We start from the raw sequence: 19,659 nt of genomic DNA on the forward strand, positions 1-19,659 counted from the left end.
ATTTTATGCCTAGTCCCACTGACCTGCACTTGGACCATATCCCTCCACACCCCTCTCCTCCATGAACCCGTCCAAGTTTTTCTTAAATGTTAAAAGTGACCCCGCATTTACCACTTTATCCGGCAGCTCATTCCACACTCCCACCACTCTCTGCGTGAAGAAGCCCCCCCTAATATTCCCTTTAAACTTTTCTCCTTTCACCCTTAACCCATGCCCTCTGGTTTTTTTCTCCCCTAGCCTCAGCGGAAAAAGCCTGCTCGCATTCACTCTATCTATACCCAACAAAATCTTATACACCTCTATCAAATCTCCCCTCAATCTTCTACGCTCCAGGGAATAAAGTCCCAACCTATTCAATCTCGCTCTGTAACTCAGCTTCTCAAGTCCCGGCAACATCCTTGTGAACCTTCTCTGCACTCTTTCAATCTTATTTACATCCTTCCTGTAACTAGGTGACCAAAACTGTACACAATACTCCAAATTCGGCCTCACCAATGCCTTATATAACCTTACCATAACACTCCAACTTTTATACTCGATACTCCGATTTATAAAGGCCAATGTACCAAAGGCACTCTTTATGACATATAAATATATATTTATAATAAATTTCTAGGAATGCTTTCTCTCGTTTTATGTTCTTGCACAATCATTTGTCAGAAGAAATTAGGCTAACAAATGCTTTAGATTGCTATTATTAAGTATGTTTGTTGGAGCTTTATTTTCACCTACTTTATACTGGCAAATAAATAGGTTGAAGAGTTGAGGAATGGGTAAATCTAACACTGCCATCTGGTGGTTCAAGTTTTAATTCCACTTATCACTGAAATTCACTAACAGAACGATACAAATCCCAACAAATGTCCTCCTCCATTCAGAGACAAAACTGATTCTTTTGGGTGCAACAGAATTCAAAAAACACAGGTAGATTATATTATACTATCTTTAGACTAAAATATCACAGCTTCAGTTCGGGATACCCAGTAATGAAGAATCAGGTTTACACAATCTTTAACCACAACGTAGCTTGCTTCAATTTTGTCAAGCAAACTGTTTTGTCCTGGATGGTTTTGAGCTTCTTGAGTGTTGTTGGAACAGCACTCATCCACACAAGTGAACAGTATTCCTGAATTGTGCCTTGTAGACAAGCTGAGGAGCAAGAGGTAAATCACTTGAGTAGAATATAAGAACAGTATAACAACTTGCACTTTTTTTGTGCCTTTAACACAGCTATTATATTATACTTTTTTTCATTCGTTCTTGGGATGTGGACATCACTGGCTGGGCCACCATATATTGCCCATTGCTAAGTGCTCTTGAGAAGGTGGTGGTGAGCTCTCTTGAACCGCCGCAGTCCATGTGGTGGAGGTACACCCACAGTGCTGTGAGGGAGGGAATTCTAGGATTTTCACCCAGCGACGGTGAAGGGACGGCAACATGTTTCCAAGGTAGGATGGTGTTATTATTAATATAATAACATTAATACAATATCATTAAACCATTATATTATACCAGTATAATGTCCCAAGGAAGTTCACAAGAGTGTTAGCAAGAAAACTTGATACCAGGATTCATAAGGAAATATTGATATTATGAATCTTTAGAATTTTCTTCTCCAAAGAGTACTGGAGGCCAGGCCTTAAATATATTCAGGGCTGAGTTCGACATAATTTTGATCTATAAGGGAGTGAAGCATTATGGGGGGTTGGTAGGGGGCGAGGCAAGCGAATTGGAGTTAAGGCTTAAATCAGATCAGCTATGGTGTTTTTCAATAGCAGAGGAGACCTCAGAGTTGAAATGGCCTTCTCCTGTTCCTATTTCTTATGTTCTTATATTGAGGCAGATTGGGCAGAATAGTTCCAGGGCTGGGGGCGTTTTACCTACAAGTTTAGGCGTGAACAGATTTATTATCTGGGGAGTTATGAATGGTACTGAACATTGTGCAATCATCGATGTGTAATCATCGGTGACCATCCCCACAGCTGACCTTATAATGGAGGGAAGGTAATTGATGAAACAGCTGAAGATGGTTGGGTCTAGGCGAGCATCCTGAGGAACTTCTGCAGTGATTTCCTGGAGCTGAGAGGATTGGCCTCCAACAATCAGGATAATGTTGATTTAGAGAGACATGGATGAAGCAGACAGTCAGCACAGATGTATTAAGAGAAGATTATGTCTGACAACATGATTGAATTTTTTCCAGAATTAACGAGAAGGATAGTGAATTTACTGCAGTCTATATGAATTTAGCAAGGCCTTCAATAAAGCCCCACATGGCAGATTGGTCATGAAAATAAAAGCCCATGAGTGTCCAAGGCAAACTGGCAAATTGGATGCAAAATTATTCCAGTGGTAAAAAACAAAGATTAACAGGTATTTTTGTGACTGGAAGATTATTTGCCGTTGAGTTCTACAGAGCTTAGTACTGGATGCTTTGCTTTTTGTGGTTTTGCATCAATGGTATGGACTTGAACCGAAGAGGTTTTGAGATGATACAAAAATTGGCCAAGTGGTTGATAATGAAAAAGAGTGCTGCAGACTTCAGGAAGACAGCAATGGACTGGTCAAATGGGCAGAGGGAACAGAGGGATCTTGGAGTGAATGTCCACTGACCCTGAAGATGGCTGGATATGTCGGTAAGGTGAGCAAGAAAGCATAGTGGATAGTTGCTTTCATGAGGCAACTTTATGAAGCATAGAATATAAGAGCAGGAGGCTGATGCTGTAACTGTATAAAACACTAGTTAAGCTAGCTGAAGTACTGCTCACATAAGTTCTGGTCACCACACTATAGGGCTTACCTAATTGCACGAGAGAAAGTAGAGAGGAGATTTATTGCCTTGACTGGAGATTTTTAATTGTATAAGGCTAGGGTTCTTTTATTTGGAACAGAGGAAGCTGAGGGGAAATGTAATTAAAGTGTATAAAATTATGAGGGATCTAGATAGAGTTGATGGGAGGATCTTATTCTCCTTGCTTGAGGGATCCATAACCGGGGGAACATTGATTTAGGGTCAGAGCTAGGATGTTTAGAGTAGAGGAGATTTAAGGAGACATTCCTTTCACCCATGAGGTGCTGCGGATCTGGAACTCATCGCCTCATAGGGTGGTAGAGGCAGAAGTCCTCATGTCAAGTAAAAAGTACTTGGATATGCAACTTGAAGTGCTGTAACGCCGCAAAGGTTACAAGAGCCGGAATGTGGGATTACTGGATGCTCCTTGTCAGACAGGATGGGCCAAATGATCCCATTCAATGCAGTAATTTTCAATGATTCTATAGTTGAATGGTACCTAAACATGCATCTGTTCCCAGTATGACAGTGAGCAGTAATAGTTGACACCACTGCACCTGCGTTTACATCAAAACAGACCACTTAAATTTAGCTGGTTAATATATTCATGGTACACTCTTCTGAGAAAGATGAATTATTCATGTGCTTAGTCTGTCATATAATTATCATTCCTTTACCTAAATCACAGAGCTATTAAATGAATTAACATAATTAACCAGATCTATTTTACCTCACATACTAAGTTTTAAAAAAAGCCTCAGTGTTCACATTTAATTTTCACTTTTGGAGCACCAATCATTGCTTCTATAAAAGGCCCTGACTGTGTCCCAAAATGAAGCACAGGCATCCTCCATTCACCCAGTTCATACCCTTATGTTCCAAGTGTTGAATTATGAGGGAATTTGGAGAGAGGACCTAAAGACTGTTCATTGACGTTGGTCTCAAATTGCTTTGTTCACTGACCTCCCAATGTTAATGAACTTTGCAGTGATAAAAAAGGGGCTAATGGGACAGGGAACATTTTCCTGCCACTTGGACGTAAGCCACTAAAATATCAGAAAGCCAATGTAGGTCAGCTCTGATGGATTTACATTATTGTTTTGAGGGCTGGTGGGTGTTGTTGATGTCTTGTTAGAGTTGCAGCATGGCATTTAGAAAACCCCATTGGATTCCAGTACCTCTGCTTTTCTCCTCCCACTGGCATTTTTGTCACTAGAATGGTGCATTTTCTTCCACATCTGATCATTTAAAAAAAAAATTATGTTGTGCAAAACAAAATAGAAACATAGAAAAACTACAGCACAAAACAGGCTCTTCGGCCCCACAAGTTTTGCCGAACATATCCCTACCTTTTAGGCCTACCTATAACCCTCCATCCTATTAAGTCCCATGTACTCATCCAGGAGTCTCTTAAAAGACCCTATTGAGTTTGCCTCCACCACCACTGACGGCAGCCAATTCCACTCGCCCACCACCCTCTGTGTGAAAAACTTCCCCCTGACATTTCCTCTGTACCTACCCCCCAGCACCTTAAACCTGTGTCCTCTCGTAGCAGCCATTTCCACCCTGGGAAAAAGCCTCTGAGAGTCCACCCGATCTATGCCTCTCAACATCTTATATACCTCTATTAGGTCTTCTCTCATCCTACGTCTCTCCAAGGAGAAAAGACCGAGCTCCCTCAGCCTATCCTCATAAGGCATGCCACTCAATCCAGGCAACATCCTTGTAAATCCTGTCTGCACCCTTTCAATCTTTTCCACATCCTTCCTGTAATGAGGCGACCAGAACTGAGCACAGTACTCCAAGTGGGGTCTGACGAGGGTCTTGTATAGCTGCATCATTATCTCCGGACTCCTAAACTCAATCCCTCGATTGATAAAGGCCAGCACACCATACGCCTTCTTAACCACCTCCTCTACCTGCGGGGCCGATTTTAGAGTCCTATGGATCCGGACTCCAAGGTCCTTCTGATCCTCTACAGTACTAAGAGTCTTTCCCTTTGACAATGAAAAAGTTGAAGAGTATCATACCTAAACAGATACCTGGGTAAAAAGTGCTCCTAACCCATTTAAGTTTCTGAAATTCTAAAATACCACCCAACCAACATTGTAACTCATTCGTCCTATGAAGAATTTTGAAAAGCCTTGCTAATACAGGTTCCTGTAAACAGTTTAATGTGTACCATAGTAAGACTTCTCCAACCCCACTTTAGATCCCTGCCGTTTCATAGTTTCATCAAGCAGCAGTTACCACTTCCTCCTTCAGCTGGCTGAGGAATATGTAGATTTTGAATACAGAATAAATTAGTATATAGGAATTGAACTATTTTGGGATCTTTGTGGTTGGTTTTACTCCTACAGGCATAATAACACATATGGTCACTGTTATGTTCATATTAACAATCTAAAATCTTGGTTCAAAGTTACTGTAGAGCTTGACTGAACTTCAGAAGCATCGAGAGCTACACCTACTTTAGTTTTATTATAGGAGTCAATTTTACTGCTGACCATCTTTTGCTCACAGCTCTGCTTGGAGCCATTGTTTATTCTGTCAGCATTTGTGATCTTCAGTAAGCAAATTCAAATTCCTTTAGCTGGCCTCTGGCCATATCAGAACTGAGGCGAGTGAGGTTTGAAAATGTCAGCTGGGGCCTGAATCCAGGATTTCTGCCCCATTCCTGTCATTGGCAATTATTAGCAGCATGGGATAAAGGTGCATGTCACAAGCCATCATGCAGCACACCCAACATTACTGGCTCCAATTTGGGACTGGACATTTCAAACCATCCATGGATGTTTACATTTTAATGACTTTCCTGAATCATGAGTTAGTTTTTTGTCTATTACAAAAGTCACTGGACCCTCTGTACTCCACCTTGGATCAGGATAATTTGTCTATTATTTTTTATCAAAAGTAAAAATGTCCTTTGTCTTCATATGCTTGTGGGTAAGATGTTTCTAACTTTTAATCATGAAGAAAATGGTGCCTGTTCCGGGGCACACATGGTGAACTCAAAGGATGGTTATTGTGCAGGGAAGGTTTACAGAGACAGCAAGGGTCAAGATTATGCAGGGATTTAAACTCAAGGACCAGAATCTCAGCTGCTTAGCCAAGGAAGGATTGGAGTGATGGAAGAGTGGATTCAGCATGGAATAACATATGATTAGCAGAGTTTATTGAGGGTGATGAACTGGCTAGGAAAGTATTAAAATAGTTAAATCTGAAAGTGACAGAAGCATGGATGAGGGTTTCAATAACAAGAGGGCTGAGACAGGAGTAAAAGAGAGAGTTGTTACAGAGTCCAGCATTCCATCTTGGATAAACCATCAATTCCACTAACTAGACAATGGCACAACCAAAACAATCAGCGTACCACCACAGTCTGTGTGCTTCTCACCACAGGTTCAATCCCTCTGCACTGCATTGTGTGTTTCTCACCACAGGTTCAATCCCTCTGCACTGCAGTCTGTTTCCCACCACAGGTTCAATCCCTCTGCACTGCAGTCTGTTTCCCACCACAGGTTCAATCCCTCTGCACTGCATTGTGTGTTTCTCACCACAGGTTCAATCCCTCTGCACTGCAGTCTGTTTCCCACCACAGGTTCAATCCGTCTGCACCGCAGTCTGTTTCCCACCACAGGTTCAATCCCTCTCCACCACAGTCTGTTTCTCACCACAGGTTCAATTCCTCTCCACCACAGTCTCAGACCGAACCAGACAGTTTGTATCTTAACCATCCATATATTCCTGTTTCTAATGTCCATTCTGTTACAAAGGTCACCAGAATGAGGCCCTGGAGCACATTGTTCACTAAGGGATTGTGGTCTTCATAATGAAATATTTGAAAACTGTCTTTTTTTAGTGGGATAAGAGATAGAAAAATTCTGTTATTCTCCCAATGACATTGTGCATATGTGACACAATGATTTGTTGTGATTTGATTCTTTCTCTCTATTTCAAAGTGTGTGAAAAAATGTTTGCAAAACACTTGATGATGGGAACTGTCATTTCTTTCATATATTTAAAGAGTTTTTTTTGTATAACCCGATAGCATCAACAATAGTTTGGACTTGTATAGCACCTTTAGTGAGGCCTCCCATCAGACCTCATTGAGGCATTACCAAGCACAATTTGATCCCAGACATGATGGGCTGAATGGGCTCCTTCAGTGCTGTAACCATTTATTGATTCTATAATTAGGATGAAAAGAAATATATTTAAAAGAGCATCTTAATGGAGGGGAAAGATAGAAATATTTAGGGAGGGAATCCCAAAGCTTGGGGCCAATGCATGGCTAGCAATGGTTATAACTTTAGACAGCTATTCTTTTACAGGATTTTTACACATTCTGATACATCAATAACTTAGTGGGATTTATTGACATACATGAAGGCTACATTTGTTACTGTGCTTCACCTGTCTTTAGATACTCAGCAGATTTTCCCCAGCCTTAAACCTAATCCGGTAAATTCTCTATTTCCCTGACCCCAGCCTCTGTTCATCCTCCCCCTCCCACCACCCCGCTCCCCGACTGCCACTATGAACAATCTGCTAGAAATGCCTCCCAAACCACCCAGCTTCTTTATTACTCTCTGCTCCTTGAAAAGTTTCCCTCATGCCCATCCCTTTTGGTCACATTTTCTAATCATAGAATCATAGAAACCTACAGTACAGAAAGAGGCCATTCGGCCCATCAAGTCTGCACCAACCACAATCCCACCCAGGCCCTACCCCCATATCCCTACATATTTACCCACTAATCCCTCTAACCTACGGATCTCAGGACACTAAGGGCAATTTTGAGCATGGCCAATCAACCTAACCTCCACATCTTTGGACTGTGGGAGGAAACCGGAGCACCCGGAGGAAACCCACGCAGACATGAGGAGAATGTGCAAACTCCACACAGACAGTGACCCAAGCCGGGAATCGAACCTAGGTCCCTGGAGCTGTGAAGCAGCCTTGCTAACCACTGTGCTACCGTGCCGCCCTCTTCTTTCTTGGTTCACTATCTGTTCTTTCTTGGTTCACTATCTGTTCTTTTCCCCTCACCTCTCTCTGTGAAGTGCTTTGGAACACATCCTCTGTTAAGGCTGCAATATAAGTGCTAATAATTATTCAGTGGGCTAGATGAAGCTGTTCATTTGAGACTAACTCACAAAATCCAGTGAGTCTGTACACCTGGAGCTCTGACTGTTATGACGCAAACATTAATGAGAAATATGTAGATAAAAATGCCTCTCAGTAATACAACCCAAAGTTGTTTTAATAGAAGCTTTTCATTTTGCAGAAAATGAACTAGCAATTTTAATGAATAAGCCAAGGAAAAAGGAATATTCTGTTTCAAGTTAATGCTGTCTATTTACTCTCCAATACTCAGTGATCAAAATTATGGAAATCCAAAGGCAGGAAGCAGTGCAAGTTGCTGAAAAACATTCCTCTGTAGGAAGCTAAGTGTGGATAAGTGGCACCATGGCACAGCGATTAGCACTGCTGCCTCACAACATCGGGGACCCAGGTTCAATTCCAACCTTGGGTGACTGTCTGTGTGGAATTTGCATGTTCTCCCCATGTCTGATTGGGTTTCCTCTGGGACTTTCAGTTTCCTCCCACGCTACAAAGGTGTGCAGGTTAGATGGATTAGCCTTGCTAAATTGCCAGTTAGTGTCCAACGATGTGTCAGCTAGGTGGATTAGCCATGGTAAACGCACAGGGTTAGGGTAGAGGGGAGGGCCTAGGTAAGGTGCTCTTTCAGAGTATCGGTGCAGACTTGCTGGGCTGAATGGTCTCCTTCAGCACTGTAGGGATTCTATGGTTCTATGATTGGAGGAATAACAGGCAATCTTCCCTATAAGCTGCATGTGGGCAGGGTTATCTAGCAGTTCAGACCTTGGGCGGGATTCTCCGGCTACGCTTGCCTCAGAACCGGAGAACCCTGCCTGAGGTCAATGGACCTTTGCATGATTCGCTACAATTCCCACGGTGGGTGGGGCGGGAGAATTCCCTTACCTTGCAGGAACAAGCAGATCGCACATGAGAAGCAGTGTGCATATGTGTAACCATGCGGCAATCTTAAAGGGACAGCACAGTGCAGCAAATGTACAATGAAGAGAATTAAGAAGGAACATTGAGAAGTGGCCTCACCCTCCACTAATGGACCTCAAGATCACCACAATTTCCCAGTCCTTACTGCCATGTTTGATGGTCTGGAGAATCAGCAGTAACACAGTTAGATGGTGGGGGAATCAGAGACCTTGGGAATATACCACTGTTGACTTTTCTGCAATTTACGTCAGGTAGTTGGGAAAAGGGAGGTCAGGGTGTGGTTATGCTGGGATCAGAGGAAAGGAAACCTAGGTGTTTTCCCAACATACACATTTTTTGCTATGATCCTGCCCAGTTTCAGAGGAGAATCCCAGCCAGAGTGCGGCAGATTCAACAGAATAAAATTAAATAAACTTTCAAGAAAGAAGAAGTGCCAATCAAATTAAAAATCATCCTGGTATCAGTTTGGAGTTAATTTATGTTTACTGTTTTTTGGCTGAAGAAATTCATTTCTTGTGAAGTATTGAATCCAGAAAGTTAATTAAAGTTTATTTTAATGTTTGAGTTAAATGGATACGGATCCATTTTGGAGTAAATTCTGTCGTATAAGTCAGGCTTCTTCTGCTGTGGATGTTTGTGAATCAGAGTAATGGATGTTAATCCTGTGAAATGGAGAATTCTTATTTAATAATATTCAACACAGAATCATGCGCTCCTTGGTTAGTGTAATTAGAGTAAATGCATTAATAATATATCAAAGTATTCCCAGCAAAAAAACACACATTGCAATACAGTGACATGTGAACCTCAGCAGTACCCTACTAAGCATACCGACGGCTCATGGTCACCAAGGCAAAGTACCTGAAGAGAGAATAGACAGGACACAGTAAAAAATTTCATATCATGCTGGCATAGAAATGATTAACTAGGATATGATTAGTTATGTTACCACTTATGGTACTAGACTCCAACAAAAGTGAATCCTTAACATTTGATGGCATTACTTTTGCTACTCCCCCACTAGCAACATCCTAGAGGTTACCATTGACCAGAATCTGAACTGGTTTAGCTATATAAACACTGTGACTACAGGAGCAAGTCCGAGACTGGGAACTCTTGAGGTGCTTAATTCCCCTCCTGACTCCCCAAACCCTGTCCACCATCTAAAAGGTATAGTCAGGAATGTGATGGAATATGCTCCACTTGCCTGGGTGAGTGTGGCTCCAACAACATTCAAGAAGTTTAACCATCCAGGACAAAACAACTCATCTGATCAGCACCCCATTCACCAAATTGAACATTAATTCCCTCCATCAACGACATACAATGGCAGCAGCAACACTGTAAACAAGATGCACTGCGATAATCCACCAAGGCTTCTTCATCAGCATTTTCCAAACTCAGATTCCCGAAGGTGACTCACTACATCCCATAAAAGAAAAAGAAAAAAATACTAACAACTTAAAAGCCACGAATTCAAATCCGGCAGTGAAACCAGACATTTACATAAATAAATTCTAAACTAATATCCTTCAGGGAAATATACCTACCACCTCCGTTTAATCTGACTTGCATGTGACTACGTGGCTGATGTTTAATACTCATGGTGTAAGTCGGAAGTCACTCAATTCTTAGAATAGTGGTTCCCAAACCTTTTTCACTGGGCCGCACTTTCGGAATAAAAATTTGCTCGTGCCACACCAAATTTTTTATTGATAAGAAATACATTCAAAAACACAAAAAAACAACTCCTAGCCGTGCTTGATTCATAACATAGAACACAACTACTTTATAACATGATCATGGGACATCCAGAAAGTATAAAACAATGCATCACTTGATGCTCTTGCTCTCACTTTGGAAAAATATCTATCCATGTTTAAATGTTTCTTTGATTGTCCTTGAATCTTCCTGCCACACTTGCCATCCTCTCTCACCGCACCAGTGTGGCGCGCCGCACCCTTTGGGAACCACTGTCTTAGAAGAATTACTCAAAAAGAAGGTCCACCATTCTCATTGATTTCCCAGGCAACTAGGGAGCGACAATGAATGTGCCTACAACAGAGCACAATTTTTTGAAAAAAGACAATGGAGTACGTTGTTTTTCTTTGACATACACTGTCTTTGTGAAAGCACTATTAAAATATGCCAGAAATGATGATCGGTGATACTGGTGGACAAAATAAACAGGTTACCATTAAAATAGATGTCACACGAATGCCAGTGCAAGGCACTCTCTCTTCGGGGACACTATGCCCTAAGAGGACATGGTGACCATGGACCTCCATCTTAATCTTGCTGTGGAATTCTGGTCCATCTTCATTGATGAAACATCATCCAATTTGTGAGGCTGTTTAGAAATATTGATATTTGACTACCTCCATCTTCTTTATCATTGATCTTTCCCATCAGCAACAGACTTCCTAAATCAGGATTTTTTAAAATTTGATTTATTATTGTCACTTGTATTATATACAGTGAAAAATATTGTTTCTTGCGTGCTATACAGACAAAGTATACCGTTCATAGAGAAGGAAACGAGAGAGTGCAGAATGTAGTGTTACAGTCATAGTTAAGGTGTAGTGAAAGATCAACTTAATGCAAGGTAGGTCCATTCAAAAGTCTGGCAGCAGGGAAGAAGCTGTGCTTGAGTTGGTTGGTGCGTGACCTCAGACTTTTGTATCTTTTTCCCGACGGAAGAAGAATTTTTTAATGACTTGTGTTATGAGCCGGGGGGGGGGTTAATTTGAAACAGCCTTAATTTCTTCTCTCAGCACACATTTATGAATTAAAGTTTTCTTTTGATTTTTGAATTCCCCTTTATAAGTGGTGCTTTTTCTCCAACCCCTCAGTTTTGGAGTGATCCAATCCTTTATTAATAACCCCATAGGAAACTTGAAAAGGGGTAAAATTAGAGGGCTGGTTTATTTTCCGCACACTCAAAACATGGGAAGAGGGTTTGCAACATAGCTCCCGCTACATTCACAAATTGAAAGAGGGACAACAAGAAGAAAAAGGTGCGGGGAAAGATGACAGACAAAAATAAGAATAATTGTTTCACATGAGTCCTTGATCCAGACTTAAAAGTCCAATGGTATAAGCAGGCTGAAGCTGATGCGGGGTAATCTACTTTTCCAATTGCGCTGACTTCTATAATGGGAGGAGCACATAAAGATGAATTAGTCTTGTACAGAGTTCAGATGTTCTAGGAGAAACAGTTAAGATGAGAACCCTGCAATAAAATTCAGTCCATCAACTCCATCTGCCAGTGCTCTACTAGAGAAATACACATAGGGGATGACCTTACTGGCTCATCCCACTGGTCGATTGACATGGCGAGCCAGTAAGATTGTGCCCTTCCTGAGTGCGGGGCTGATTTAAATATTCATTAGTTAATTTCAATGTGATTAGTGAGTCCTAGATGCTATCGTCCAGGCTCACCTGTCCTTATGCCATAGCATGCCATATGCCTTCTTCACCACCTTCTCCACCTGTGACGTCACCTTCAAAGATCTGTGGACTTGCACACCCAGGTCCCTCTGCGTCTCTACACCCTTTATGGTTCTTCCATTTATCGTGTAGCTCCTCCCTACATTATTCCCACCAAAATGCATCACTTCGCATTCTATGATCATCTTGCTGGTGCCAGTACAGAGCGAGACTGCGGATAGTTGGGAACCTGTCTCGGGGGCAGGGAATTCAGATGGTGTTCGTAAAGCAGAAGTGGAAATGAATAGGGTTGGGAAGCATTTTCCGATCAGGGCCAGTGTGATCTCCTGGACTCGTTTCGATCACCTCAGGGGGTCGGAGAGGAATTTCCCAGATTTTTTTTCCCCATATTGGCCCTGGGGTTTTCACTCTGGGTTTTCGCCTCTCCCTGGAGATCACATGGTCTGGAATGGGGGGGTGGGGGTGAGTTAATAGGTTGTGATGAACAAAGCATCGTAGCTGTGAGGGACAGCTCGGTGGATAGGATATTAGGATGTAGATAGGCTGGAAAATTGGGCGGGGATCCTGGATTCAGGATTCAATCCTGGACCGGGGAGCGGCGCGGGCTTGGAGGGCCGAAGGGCCTGTTCCTGTGCTGTATTGTTCTTTGTTCTTTGTATTTGCTCACTGGTGGATGGCCTAAATAGGTGAGGATCACCTATGGTCCCCACCAAAGGGGACCTGATGTAATGACTCCTCCTGTGGCACTAGAGGCCTTATAGGCCTGGATGCTTAGGTGCAGGGCCGGGCTGTGCTTCTTGGGTAGTGCCACCCTGGCACTATCCACTGGGCACTGGCAGTGCCAAGGAGGGTGGGGTTTGAGGTCATGATGTGGAGATGCCGGTGTTGGACTGGGGTAAACAGAGTAAGAAGTTTCACAACACCAGGTTAAAGTCTAACAGGTTTATTTGGTAGCAAAAGCCACTAGCTTTCGGGGTTTGAGGTGGCAGGGCCTGAAGAGGGTGGACCCATGACAGGGGGCGGGCCATGATGGGGGGAAAAGGGGGAGCTCCACAGGGGAGGGGTACTCTGCATGGTGAGGTGGGGATCAGCCAGGGCAGCGATTGACCGGGAAGGGAGTGGGGCGTTGGGATGGCGATCAGCCGGGGGCAGAGATGGGATCAGCTGGGGCTGCGATCAGTTGGGAAGGGATAGGGGGAGGTGATTGGCTGGGGAGGCCCTTAGAGCCCAGCAATAGTGTGAATAGGCTCCGTCCACTTCCCCTACTGGTGAGAATCACATTTTGCCTCTTTTTTCAAACTGGATGGCAATGTGTGAAGTAAAAAAATGCTGGATCTAGAGGAGGTCTAATAGAACAGAATGAATACCAGCAACTGCCACCTGAAAGAAGTTATGATCTAAAATTGTTGACCTCAATGTTGATTCTGGAAGGCTGTAAAGTGTCCATTCAAAAGCTGAGCTGCTGTTGCTCAAATTCCCAAACTGAAAGCTCCTGAGCAGTTTTGTACAATGTGAGATACTGAGGCATGCAAATCAGGAAGCTGTCTGGTTTGATCCCTACAAAAGTAAAATACTGCAGATGCTGAAAATGTGAAATAAAGTCAGAAGAAGCTGGAAACACTCAGCAGGTATCTGGCAGCTTCTGTGGAGAGACTTGCAGATTAAATTGGCAGGATCTAATGTGAGCATCCAAAAACTGGTGGGAATTCCATGCCACAGCTCCAAGAGGCTAAACACTATCCCAGGGTAATCAGAAACTTACCTAAGCAGTGTTGGGGTTCCTGCCAACCTGAGTCCAGCAGCTTTTCAGGAGCAGTAATGCCACCCGGTGCAGTGGCTCTGCTGTGGGACCTCCTTTGCGGATCACCGATGGATCCCCAGATTGAAGTGAGCATGGGTAAGGTAGGGATTGAGGGGAGGGGTTTGCCAGCAAGGGCAGAAAAGGCGATGTCAGAAGCAAGGATTCATAGAATCCCTACAGTACAGAAGGAGGCCATTCGGCCCATTGAGTCTGTACCGACCACAATCCCACCCAGACCCTATTCCCATAACCCCACATGTTTACTCTGCTTATCCCCCTGACACTAGGGTCAATTTTAACCTGGCCAATCAACCTAACCCACATATCTTTGGACTGTGGGAGGAAGCCGGAGCACCCGGAGGAAACCCACGCAGACACGGGGAAAACATGCAAACTCCACACAGACAGTGACCCGAGGCCGGAATTGAACCCGGGTCCCTGGCGCTATGAGGCAGCGGTGCTAACCACTGTGCCACCGTGCTGCCCAGAATGTGGGGTGGCTGCCTGCAGGACATCCCTTCCCAATGTTGAGCCTCTCAGTCGGGCACAGAGTACCCATGAACAAGGGAATTCCCTGGTAGGTAGCTGGGAAACCCGACAAGGTTTGCTGGCTGGTCTCCTTAGATGGCAAGTCGCCCGCCTGGTGCTGGTTAAATATCAACTGCAGTGGGATGAAGCCCTCCAAGTGGCCATGCCATCATGCTACAAGACTTGGTTGGTCAGGCAGGAGGACAGTGGGATCAGCTCACTACATATACCACGTCACACAATCACACAAAGCCCCACCCCTACTTTTGACTTGTCCCCAGGGAGGCCACCAAATTCCATTCAATATTGCAGGGGTCTGTGATCTTTCTTTGGAACTGGGATTATTAATGGTTCTGCTATCTTTACCTCCCCAGCTAGGTAAATATACCCAGTCAAATCTAACAATCTAAAACCTCAACTAAGAAAATTAGATCATTAAAGGAACTTATTCAACTTTGAGTTACAGATTAGGTCTTGAAATGAAATTTCCTCCTAGGAGTTTAAGCTAGCAAAATTATCTCAGGGTAGAATATGTCCACAGATATATTATAGCCAAAAAACATTTTTAAGTTTGCCAAAATCAGCACTTAGAATCCTACCTGAAGTATTACAGAATATTGTTATCTAATTGTGGGCTAGTGAAGATATAAATATGAGAACATAACTCTTTTCTGCTTGTTTATAAATATTTATTTAAGCATCAATTATAGATTGCATTATAGTAATGAAGACTATATCATAGAATAGATGGTAATTAAAGCTAGTTATAATGTGACAATTCTACTTAAGATTACCTGCAGTTTTGAATCCACCTTAATAAATAATTTGGATATTCAAAAGAAATAACGATGTGAAGAAGCTTATACTTACAATCCAGTATGATTTCTTAGTCTTTGTCTCAAAATCTTTTAGGGGAATTATTTGCGGAACTTATTGTGTCCTAAAGATGACTCTGTAAGCAGTATGTTTGTATGTTTTTTTTAAGGACACATGTCTTGTCATTGTAGTTCATTGTACAGACTGGCACTGTTCATTAAATTTGACAAAACCAATTTTTAAAATAAGTCATTAATCTTTTTAATTGTGAATACTTCAAGGTCGGTTGTCTACTGTCTCGGGTCTACAAGTGTTTGGTTGCCCTCCAGCAGCAAGGCATTTCAGGTTATTTTATGAGTTCCTGTGCTTTCTGTGACTTGTGCTGACTAGTCATGGGCAATGGTTCAAATAGGAACATAAGAATTAGGAGCAGAAGTAGGCAAATTCAGCCCTTCGAGCCTGCTCCGCCATTTAATCAAATCATGGCTGATCTCTCCCTGGTCTCAAATATACCTCCCCACCTGTTCCACCATCTCTTTCCATTTTTTATTCGAAATATATCTATCTCCCTCTTGAAACCATTCAATGATTCAGACTCCAGCCCGCTATGGGACAGTGAGTTCCACAAATTCACCACCCTCTGCGAGAAGTAATTCTTCCTCATCTCAGTTTTAAATCTACCATCTCGCAACCTATACCTGTGACCCCTTGTTCTAGATTGCCCCATAAGAGGAAACATTTGGTCTACATTTACTTTATCAATCCCTTTTAAAATTTCACATATCTCGATCAGATACCCCCTCATGCTTCTAAACTGCAGTGAGTACAAGCCCAAGCTGTTTAATCTCTTCTCGTGTGTCAACCCCCTCATCCTTGTAATCAATCTGGTGAACCTCCTCTGAACTGCCTCCAATGTCACCACATCCTTCCTCAAATAAGGAGACCAAAACTGGACACAATACTCCAGATCTGGTCTCACCAACACCCTATACAATTGCAACAACGCTTCTCTACTTTTATACTCCAGTCCTTTTGCAATAAATGACAACATCCCATTTGCCTTTTTTATTACATGCTGCACCTGCATATCGACTTTCTGTGATTCATGAACATCGACACCCAGATCCCTCTGCATTTTGAATCTGCTTTCCATTTAGGTGGTAATTTGCCTTTTTATTTTTTCTGCCAAAATGGACAACCTCACACTTATCCACATTAAACTCCATCTGCCCAATTTTGGCCCATTCTCCTAGACTATCTATACCTGTAGAATTTTTATATCCTCTTCACTGCCTGCTTTCCCACCTATTTTAGTGTCATCTGCAAATTTTGCTGTTACACACTCTCCCTGCTTGCAGATCATTTATATAGATTGTGAAGAGTTGAGATCTGAGAACTGACCTCTGCGGCACCCCGCTAGTTACATTTCGCCAGCCAGAGAAGGACCCATTTATCCTGACCCTCTGCTTTCTGTCAGTCAGCCAGTCCTCAATCCAATCCAGTACTCTACCCCCTATCCTTTGCGATCTCACCTTCTGGATCAGTCTTTTTTTTGTGGCACCTTGTCAAATGCCTTCTGGAAGTCTAGATAAACCACATCCATAGGCTCCCCACTATCCACCTTGCTGGTTACGCCCTCAAAGAACTCAAGCAAGTTTGTCAAGCATGTCTTACCCTTCATAAAACCATGCTGACAATGGTGGATTGAGCTTTGTCTTTCCAAATGCTCAGTCATCTCCTCAACGATTGATTCCAGCAACTTCCCCACTACAAAGCTCAAGCTAATTGGCCTGTAGTTTCCTACTTTTTGCCTCTCTCCCTTTATTGAATAGGAGCGTCACATTAGCACGTTTCCAATCTACCGGAACCTTACCAAGGAATTTTGAAATATCACAGCCAATGCATCCACGATCTCTGCTGCCACCTCCTTTAATACCCTAGGGTGCATGCCATCAGGTCCTGGAGACGTACGCTGCACAATGTGTTTTTTTTCCTTCATTAATCCAATTACCATCTCAATTTCTACATTAAGTGGGTCACTTCCTTTGCAGGATAAATTTTAAATGTAATGGTTTGATCTCTGCTATATTAATTGATTTTAGCCTGTGCGATGCAAGGAACACAATCGCTTACCTTAGTATTCTTTGATTTGCAGAGACAAATGGAACTAACATTCTCACTTCTGCTGATAATTATCCAGTCATATCTGCTTAATATGGGGTGCGTGTGAATTTTGGTTTTGGATTGTATCTCCTTCTAAAGCTGATCTTTAGATTCTTGTTGAGGGTTATTCGCATCCTGGGAAGCATGTTTTTAAAGTATAGTCATTGTCGTAATGTATAAGGAAAATAAATCCCTAAAGCCACATATATAAAGTTTTGCAGAACACCTCAACCCCTCAATCAGATTTGTTGCTTGTTACTCATTCCAGTCTACTACACATCAGCAGTTCATCCTAACAGTTTCTGTAGAAATCAGAGAAGCAAATCAATAAGAATTCCATTTCAATTTGGATTAGTCATGCACCAAAAGTGTACGGTCAGCCTTTTATGAAATGTGCACCGCTCATCAAATGCAAAAGCAGTACGGCTTTATTTTTAAATTGATATTTCATGATGAAGCATCATAAATGCAGTTTTCATATATTGGTGTCTGTTTCGATTTACACATTGTAAACACACAATACCTGTTCCATATTTGTGCATCGACACCAAAAATAAACATTTTGAAAGTTTCATAGTGCTTTGTAGGCAGCAGATTTTTCAGATGAGGTAGAGAGGGAATGTAAAGTGATTGACATAAATAGTCCTTCGACTGACAGTCACATCTGTGTTTCGTAAATAAGCCGCATTTGAAGAGGCATTAATAACTTTATTTAAATATTAGCTTTATCTTTTGTTATATTTGTAACCACGGTGTTTATAATTTGCAAACCCTTTGTTTCAATATATAGGGTGGGTTGCGATCTTACAAAATAAATTCTAAGTGTTGAAGAGAGTTATGTGCGTTTGTTTATTTGGTGCGTCACACACTGGAATTTTTCGACAGTGCAATGAAAGGCCTGCCAGGCAATTCTTGCCAGAATGGACCCTCCGGGCGCATGACGTGCCCAAAGTGGCTGCAGTTGTACGTTGTTAACAAGGGAGAACTGTATATAAGTGCTAACAATGGACTCACAGGCAGTCACGCCAGGAAGATAGCACTGCAATAGTTGCGTCAAGATTCATAGAAGGAGAGCTGGGCCATCTTTTAGATGCCGTGGAGGAGAAGAGGGCCACTTTCTACCCTGCAGTTGGGCGACGACCAGTCAGGCTGCCAATGTGGCCTGGGAAGCAGTGGCACGGAGGGCCGGCGACCAGTGCCGGAAGAAAATGACCGACCACCTTCGGGCAGGAAGGGTGAGTGTCCATCCAGTCTTGGCATTGGTCCCATATGTTGCACCTAGAATGTCCACATCAATCCACCCCCTGACACCTGTGGCCTTCCAGATCCCAAACCCTCAGCACCTTCCTCCAACACCCCCCAAGTCACAAATCCTGTCTGCCGAGGCACAGTCCTGACATTTAACCCCCACATCGCCCCCACCCCAGCACTCCCAACACTCTGCAACCTTCCAGCCATCAAGCTTTTGAGCCCCCTTCTGGTCTCACAGGATAAGATGGCCCATAACCACCAGGAATGGGAGAAGATTGGAGATGGAGCTGCGTTGCCTTTCCCCGCTTGAGGAACGTGCACTGGAGTTGGCGGGGCAGGGAGAGGAACAGAATGTCAACGGCGTGCGACATGGAAGTGAACATCCACAAAACCTTCATTCGTATGATACATATCAAGTAAATGGCATGCTGCCCAGACACTGTCCCTCCCTTGCACTGAACCTTGTATCCTTTGTTGCAGGAAATGACTCTGATGTGCCCACCCCAACTAGAGTCATTCCTCCCCCCCCTCCCCGCTGCTCTGCTGAGACACCCTATAACAGCAGTGACAACACCTCAGGAAGGCCCCGAAGAATCCTCCGAAGCCAGCGCCATTCACTTGACACGGGCATCAACCACACTGAAGCAGATATGGTTACCACAGTCGGATATGTTAGCGGTGAGGCTTCTGAGTCACTGGTGCGCACGACACAGCCTGACCTCCTGCGGCGCCCTCTGGCCGGGTTGGCCTTGTAGTGGGTGGACTTCTCCCTTCTCCTCAGCAGCTGCAAGAATGACTGCCACCTCTCTTGCTC

The 19,659-nt window shown here is 43.1% G+C and overlaps 1 protein-coding gene across 1 annotated transcript in view; it reads left to right on the top strand.

Annotated features, from left to right (window-relative positions):
- dpys (dihydropyrimidinase) overlaps positions 1 to 19,659 on the top strand; it is a 225,793-nt gene that overhangs the window by 176,641 nt on the left and 29,493 nt on the right. The window lies entirely within an intron of this gene.

Source organism: Mustelus asterias, chromosome 7 (assembly GCF_964213995.1).
Source record: "Mustelus asterias chromosome 7, sMusAst1.hap1.1, whole genome shotgun sequence".
Lineage (NCBI taxonomy): Eukaryota > Metazoa > Chordata > Chondrichthyes > Carcharhiniformes > Triakidae > Mustelus > Mustelus asterias.